This window comes from Chiloscyllium punctatum, unplaced genomic scaffold, assembly GCF_047496795.1.
Source record: "Chiloscyllium punctatum isolate Juve2018m unplaced genomic scaffold, sChiPun1.3 scaffold_98, whole genome shotgun sequence".
NCBI lineage: Eukaryota > Metazoa > Chordata > Chondrichthyes > Orectolobiformes > Hemiscylliidae > Chiloscyllium > Chiloscyllium punctatum.
Window position 1 is genome coordinate 865575 of NW_027309832.1, and position 8180 is coordinate 873754.

An 8180-nucleotide genomic window follows, 5' to 3' on the forward strand; every position below is an offset into this window, starting at 1 on the left:
TCTCTCACCCTTTTTCTCCCATCCCTCTCTCTCTGTCTCTCATCCCCCCCCCCCCCTCTCATTTTCTCTCTCTCTCACCCTCTCTCTCTCGCTGCCCATCTGTCTCTGGCAGCCCCACTCTCTCTCACCCACACTCTCTCACACAACTCTCACTCTCTGACCCCTCTCTCCCTCACGTCCACTCTCATCCTTCTCGCTTTCTCTCACCCTTTCACTCTCTTTCTGTTACCCCCCCTCTCTCTCAGCCTCTCTCTCTCACCCTCTCTCTCTATCGCACCATCTCTCTCCCAGCACTCTCTCTCTGTCTATCACCCCCTCTCTCATACACTCTCAATCTCTCACCCTCTCTCCCTCACACCATTCTCTCTGTCTCACCCCCTCTCTCACCCTCTCTCTCAGCCCTCTCTCTCTCACCTCCTCCTCTCTCTCTCTCACCCCTCTCTCTCACACCATCTCTCTCATCCTTCTCTCTCTCTCACGCCCTCTCTCTCACTTTCTCTCCCACCCTCTCTCTGTCTCTAACACTGTCTCTCTCATTTTCTCTCTCTCACACACACCCTCTATCTCTCACCCATCCCTCTCTCGCACCACACTCTATCTCACCTTTCTCTCTCTCATCACCCCCTCTCTCATCCAGCTCTCTCCCTCACCTTTCTCACTGTCTCTCACCCCTCTCTCTCAACCCTTTCTCTCTCTCACACCCCTTCACCCTCCCTCTCTCTCCCAGGCCCCTCACTTTCCCACCCCTCTCTCTACCACCCCTCACTCTCACCCCGTCTCTCTCTCACCCCTCTCACTATCACCCCGCTCTCCTTCTCTCACCCCCTCACCCTCTCTCAAACCCCTCTCCCTCTCTCAGCCCATCTCCCTCTCTCAAACCCTCTCCCTCTCTCAACATCTCTCCCTCTCTCAACCACCCTCCCCTCTCTCACACCCTCAAACCTTCTCTCACCACCTCTCACTCTCTCTCACTCCCACTCTCTCTCTCAGCCCCTCTCCCTCTCTCATCCTTCTCTCTTCTCTAAGCACCGCGTTCTCACCACCCACTCTCTCTCAAACACCCCCTCTCTCACCCCACTCTCTCTCACACACACACCTCTCTCTCTCACCCGTCTCTCTCACCATCTCTCTCTTTCTCTCACCCCCTCTCTCTCTCACCCTCTGTCTCTCAAGCACCCTCCCTCTCTCTCACCCTCTCTATCTCATCCTCTCTCTCCCCACCTCTCTCTCTGTCTCTCACACCCTCTAATTTTTTTTCTCTCTCAACTCCCTCTCTCATTCCTCTCTGCCTCTGACCCCTCTCTCTCTGAGCCCTCTCCATCATTCCACTCTCTCTCACCCCACTCTCTCGCACTCACACCCTCTCTCTCTCTAACCCTCTGTCTCACCCCATCTCTCTTTCAACATCTCTCTCCCATCTCTCTCTCTGTCTCTCATCCCCTTTCTCATTTTTGTCTCTCTCTCAAACCGTCTGTCTCTCACCCCTCCCTCTCACCACCCTCCTCTCTCTCACACCGCTCTATCTCTCACCCCTCTCCCTCTCTCGCACCCATCTCTCTCAATCACCCCTCTCACTCTGTCAGCCCTTTCTATTCTCATCACTCTCTCTCTGGCAGCCCCTCTCTCTCTGGCAGCCCTGCTCTCTCTCACCTACTCTTTCTCATACCCTCTTTCGCAGCCCCATCTCTCTCACCCTCATTCTCTCTCACCCCTCTCACTCTCTGACCCCTTGCTCTCTCACCCCCTCCCTCTCACCCCCCGTCTCTATCTCAACCCCTTTCCCTATCTGGCACTCCCCTCTCTCACTCCCCTCACTCTCTCATCACTCTCTCTCTCTCACACCCCTCTCTCTCACACATCTCTCTCCCACTCACTCCTCATTCTCTCTCACCCCTCTCACTCTCTGACCCCTCTCTCTCTGACCCCTCTCCGTCACCCCCAACTCTCTTACACACACACCGCTCTCTCTCACACTCTCTCTCTCGCACCCTTCTCTCTCACACACCCTCTCTCTCTACCTCACCCTTTCTCTCCCACCCCTTCTCTCTGTCTCTCACCCACTCTCTCTCATTTTCTCTCTCTCTCTCACCCTTTTTCTCTCCCAGCCCCTCTGTCTCTGTCATCCCTGCTCTCTCTTACCCATACTCTCTCACACCACTCTCACCGTCTGACACCTCTCTCCTTCACCCCTCTCTCTCACCCATCTCTCTGCCTCTCACCCTCTCACTGTCTTTCTCTCACCTCCTCTCTCTCTCAGCCTCTCTCTCTCTCACCCTCTCTCTCCATCGCACAATCTCTCTCCCGGCACTCTCTACCTGTCTCTCACCCCCTCCTCTCACACCATTCTCTCTGTCTCACCCCCCTCTCTCACCCTCTCTCAGCCCTCTATCTCATCTCCTCCTCTCTCTTGCACACCCCCTCACTCTCGCTCTTTCTCTCACCCCTTTCTCTCTCACACCCTCTCTCTCTCTCACCCTTCTCTCTCTCTCAGCCCCTCTCTCTCTCACTCTCTCTCCCACCCTCTCTCTCTGTCTCTAACCCCCTCTCTCTCATTTCTCTCTCGCACAGACTCTGTCTCTCAGCCCAGCCTCTCTCACACCACCCTCTCTCTCTCACCCCTCTCTCATTACCCTCTCTCTCATCCCCCTCTCTCTCGTCCACCTCTCTCTCTCACCTCTCTCTCTCACCCCTCTCTCTCACCCCTCCCACTCTCTCACACCCCTCACACTCACTCTCTCTTCCAGGCCCCTCACTATCCCACCCCTCTCTCTAATAACCCCTCTCATTCACCCCGCTCTCCCTCTCACCCCGCTCTCCCTCTGTCAGCCTATTTCCCTCTCTCAACCCCTCTGCCTCTCTCAACGTCCCTCCCTCTCTCAACCACCATCCCCTCTCTCACACCCTCAATCCCGCTCTCACCCCCTCTCCCCTTCTCTCACCGCCTCTCACTCTCTTTCAGCCCCCACTCTCTCTCAGCCCTTCTTCCTCTCACACCCTTCTCTCTCTCTATAAGTTCCTCTCTCTCCCACCCCAATCTCTCTCACACCCTTCCCTCTCACTCCTCTCTCTCTAACCCACTTTCTCTCATGCCCGTCTCTCTCTCACCGCCTTCTCTCTCACCACCTTTCTCTCACATCACTCTCTCTTAACCCCTCGCTCACACCCTCTCTCTAATGCCCCTCTGTCTCACCACCCTCTCTCTCTCTCAGCCCCTTTTCTCATCCCCCTCTCTCACTCATCCTCCCTCTTTCTCTCAACCTTCTCTCTCTGTCACCCTCTCTTTCTCGCAGCCACTCTCTCTCACCCTTTCTCTCTCTCACCGTCTCACTCACACCCCTCTCTGTCTCTCACCCGTCTCTCTATCACCACACTCTCTCTCATCGAGCTCTCTCTCACCATCTCTCTTAGCCTCTCCCTCTCACACCCTCTCTCTATCTCACCCTCTCTCTCCCACCCAGTCTCTCTATCTCTCATCCCTCTCTATTTCTAACAACCTCTCTCACAACTCCATCTCTCTTTCACCCCCTCTCTCAACCTCTCTCTCACCCTCTGTCTCACCCTTCTCTCTCCCACCCCCTCTCTCTGTCTCTCACCCTCTCGCTCTCATTTTTTCTCTCTCTCACCTTCTTTCACTCACAACTCCCTCTCTCTCACACCCCTCTACCTCCGCTCTACCTCTCACCCCCTCTATCTATTACCTGCTCTCTCTCAACACCTATCGCTCTTTCACCCGTTCTCCCTCATTCCATTCTCTCTCTCCCCTCTTTCTCTCTCAGCCCCTCTCTCTCAACCCTCTCTCTCAGCACCCTCTCTCTCTCAAACCCCTCTCTCTCTCACCTCTCTCTCTTTCTCTCAGCCCTCTCTCTCAGCCCCCACTCTCTCTCTCTCCCAGCCGCTCTCCCTCTCTCACCCTTCTTTCTCTCTTGCAACCGTCTCTCTCTCTCTCTCGCCCTCTCTCTCGCACCCACCTCGCTCTTGCCCCCACTATTTCACCCACTTCTTTTGCCCCCCTCTCTCTCTCACCAAGCTCTCTCTCGCCCCACTCTCTCACACCCCCATCTCTCTCGCACCCTCTCGCCCTGCACCCTCTCGCCCTGCCCCCTCTCGCCCTGCCCTCTGTTAACCTGCAATCTCTCGCCTCGCCCTCTTTTGGCCACCCTCTCTCGCACCCTATCGCCACCCCCTCTCTCGGCCCCTCTCTCATCCCCCTCGCCCTCCTCTCTCTCGCCCCCTCTATCTCGCCCCCATCACCCACCCCATCTCTCGCCCACCTCTCTTTCACCCGCCCTTCCCCAATATCTCACCCCACACTCTCGCCCACCCATCTCTTGCCCACCCCCTCTCTCCGACCCCTGCACGCCCCACTCTCTCTTCCACCACTTACCTCCTCCTCTCTCGCGCCCCACTCTCACCCCGCTCTCACCCGGCTCTCGTGTACCCTCTCTCGCCACGTCTCACTCGTCCCCTCTCTCTGTCGCATCGTCTAAGTATCCTTGTCTCTCTCGCCCACTCTCTCTCTCTCGCCCCCCCATCTCTCTCCCCTCCAGTCTCTCGCTCCACCTCGCTCGACGTCCTCTCTCTCTCAGCCCCTCACTCTCGCCCCTCTATCTATTGTCTCACTCTCTTGCGCCCTCTCTCTCTTGCCCACCTCTCTATCTCAGCCCCTCAATCTCTTGCCCACCTCTCTCTCTCACCGCCCTCGACCCTCTCTCGCTCGCTCTGTCTCACTCGCCCCATCTCACTCGGCACCTCTTTCTCGTCCCCGTCTCTCTCATCCTCTCTCTCCCCCACGCTCTCACTCGACCCTCCACTCTCTCGCCCACATCACTCTCTTGACTCCTTTCTCGCCGCCTCTCTCGCCCAATCTCTCTCTCTCGCCCCTTTCCTCTCCCGCCCCTCTCTCTCTTGCCCCAGTCTCTCGACCCCCTCTCTCTCGCCCCCTCTCTTGCCCATTTCTCTCTCTCACCACCTCTCTCTCTCTTGCCCACTTCTCTCTCTCGCCCAACTCTATCTTGACCCCCTCTCGCTATCGCTCCCCCTCTCTCGAAGCCCTCACTCTCTCGTCTCCTTCTCTGTTGCCACCCTCTCTCTCGTCACACCCTCTCTCTCACCCCTCCACTCTCTCACCCCACATCTCCTGCCCTCCTCTCTCTCAACCCCTCACACACACTCTCTCTCTCTTGCCCTCTCTCTCACCTCCTCTCTCTCGCCCCTCTCTCTCGTCCCACACTCTCTATCGCCCCTCTCTCTATCTCACCCCCTCTCTTGTCTCCTCTCTCTCTCTGCCCTTTCTCTCTTGACTATTCTTTCACGCTCCCCACTCTCTATCGCTCCCTCTCTACCTCGTCCCCCCTCACCCCCCTCTCTCTCGCCTCCACTCTCTCATCCCCATGTCTCTCGCCCCCTCTCTCTCTCACCCTCCCCTAGACACCCTCGCTCTGTCGCCCTGTCTCTCTCTCTCTCCACTCTCTCTCTCTTCTTCTCTCTCTCGTCCCGGTCTCACTCACCCTCCCCCCTCAAACCATCTCACTCGCCCTCACCTCTCTGTCACCCACCCATCTCTCTTTCGCTCTCCCCACCCTCTCGCCCACCCATCTCTCCCGCCCACCCCTGACTCCTGACTCTCTCAGTCGCCCAAGCCTCTCTGGCACCCTCTTGCCCAACTCACTGACCACACTCTTTCACCCTCCACTGTCTCGCCCACTCCCCGCTCAACCCATACTCCCTCGCACCCACATACATCCCCCTCTCTCTCTCGAGCCCCTCTCTCTTGCTCCCCTCTTCCTCGTCCCAGCTCTCTCACCCATCCCTCTATCTCACACCCCCTCTCTCTCACCGACCCCCTCTATTGCCCACCCCTCTCTCTCGCCCAAGCCCGCTCTTGCCCACCTCTCTCTCACCCATCCCTCTCTCTTGCCCACCCCTCTCTCTCGCGCACCCCTCTCTCTTGCCCACCCATCTCTCTCGACCGTCTCAGTCGCCCAACACTGTATCCACTCTCATGCCCCACTCTCTTGCTCACACCTTTCTCACCCATCCCCGCTCATCTCACTCTCTCTCTCGCCCCCAAATACCTGCCTCTCTCTCACGCACCTCTCTCGCCTCGCTCTTTCCCTGCTCTCGCACCCTCCTGCATTCCCTCTCTCTCGATCCCTGTCTCTCGCCCCCTCTCTCTCGAACCCAATCTCTCTCGCACCCCTCTCTATCTCGCCCCCATCTCTCGCCCCCATCTCTCTCGCTCGCCCCATCCTCTTTCTCGCCCCTCCATTCTCCCATCCCATCTCTCTCGCCCCTCTCCTTCTTCCCCACCTTTCTCACCCCCTTTCTCTCGCCACGTGTCTCTTGCTCCATCTCTCTCGCCTCTCTCTCTCTTGCCCCACTCACTCGATTCCCAATTTCTCACCCACCTCTCTTGTTCCCTCTCACTCTTTCGCCCCCTCTCTCTCGCCCCCTCTCTCTCGCACCCCCCTCTCATCGCCCACCCCTCTCTTTGCCCACCACCCTCTCTCGCCCGTCTCAGTCACCCACCACTCTCTTGCCCCTAATTTCCCCACTCTCTCGCCCCACTCTCTCGCCCATCTCTGTCCTGCCCACCCCCTCTCTCCAAACTCCGGATGCCCCACTCTCTCTCACCAACACATACCTCCCTCTCTCTCGCGCCCCACTCTCGCACAGCTCTTGCATCCCCTCTTTGTAGCCCCCCTCTCTCTCGCACCCCTGATTCTCACCCCCTACTCTCTGGCCCCCTCATTCTCTCACTCCCACTCTCTCTCGCACACCCCACTCTCACCCCTCTCTCTCTCGCCCCCTTCTCTCTCGCCCATCACTCTCTTGCCCACCCCCTCTCTCCCAACCCATCATGCCCCACTTTCCTTCGCCCCCACATACCTTCCTATCTCTCGTGCCCTACTGTCGCCCTCCTCTGGCCCTGCTCTCGCCCCGCTGTCGCGTCCCTTCTCTGTAGCCCCGCTCTCTATAGCACCCTCTCACTCTCGCCCATCTTTCTCTTGCCCCCTCACTCTCGCACGCCCCATTCTTTCTCCCTCGCTTACCTCCCTCTCTCCCGCACTCCACTCTCACCCCGATCTTGCCCTGATCTCACATCCCTTCTCTCTCACCCACCTTTCTCTCGCCCATCCTTCTCTCTAGCACAACTTTCCTTCTCACCCCCTCTATCTCGCCCCACTTCTCGCCCACCCCTCTCTCTCGCCGTCCTCTCTCTCTCGCCCTCCCCTCTCTCTCGCCATCCCCCCACTCTCGCTCTCCCCTCCCTCTCGCCCTCTCACTCTTTCGACCCCAATCTCTCTCACATCCTCTCTCTCTTACTCGCCCCCTCTCTCTAGTGCCTTTTTTCTCTCGCCCCTCTCTCTATTGACCCCAATCTCTTTGGCCCCCTCTCTATCTTGCCCGCCTCTCTCGCCCCCACTCTCTCTCTCGCCTCCTCTCTCTCGTCCCAATCTCTTTCGCCCACTCTCTCTCGACCCCTCTCTCTCGACGCCCTCTCTCTCACCCTGTCTCACTCGGCCCTCTCTCTCGCTCCTCTGTCTCATCCCCTCTCTCGCCCACACTCTCTCACCCCACCCTCTCTCTCCTCCTCCACTCTATCACCCCAACTCGCACGCCACCCTCTCTCTCGCCCTCTCTCTCTCTTGCCCACCTCTCTCACTTCCCACCCCCTCTCTCGATCCCCTTTCTCTCTTGCCCCATCTCACTCGCCCCCTCTCTCTCCCACATCTCTCTCTCGACCCCCCTCTCGACTGCTCGCTCTCTCACCCCCTTTATCTCAACCCGTCTCTCTCTCTCTCTCTCACCCCTCTCTCTTGACCCTCTCTCTCTCGTCCCATTCTCTCTCACCCCGTCTCTCTCGCCTCACCCAATCTCTCGCCCCTCCACTCTCTCGGCCTCCTCTCTCTCTCTTACACACCCATCTCACTTGCCCCCCTCTCTCCGACCCCCTTTGTCTCTCGCCCCCATATTACTCCCCCCTCTGTCTCCCACATCTCCCTCTTGACTCCTCGCTCGCCCTCTCTCTCTCGCCCCATTTATCGCGACCCCCTCTCTCTCTCGCACCCCTCTCGCTTAACCCTCTCTCTCGTCCCCATCTCTCTCACCCCGTCTCTCTCGCCCCGATCATTCTCTCGCCCCTCCACTCTCTCGCCCATCCTCTCTCGCCCTCCTCT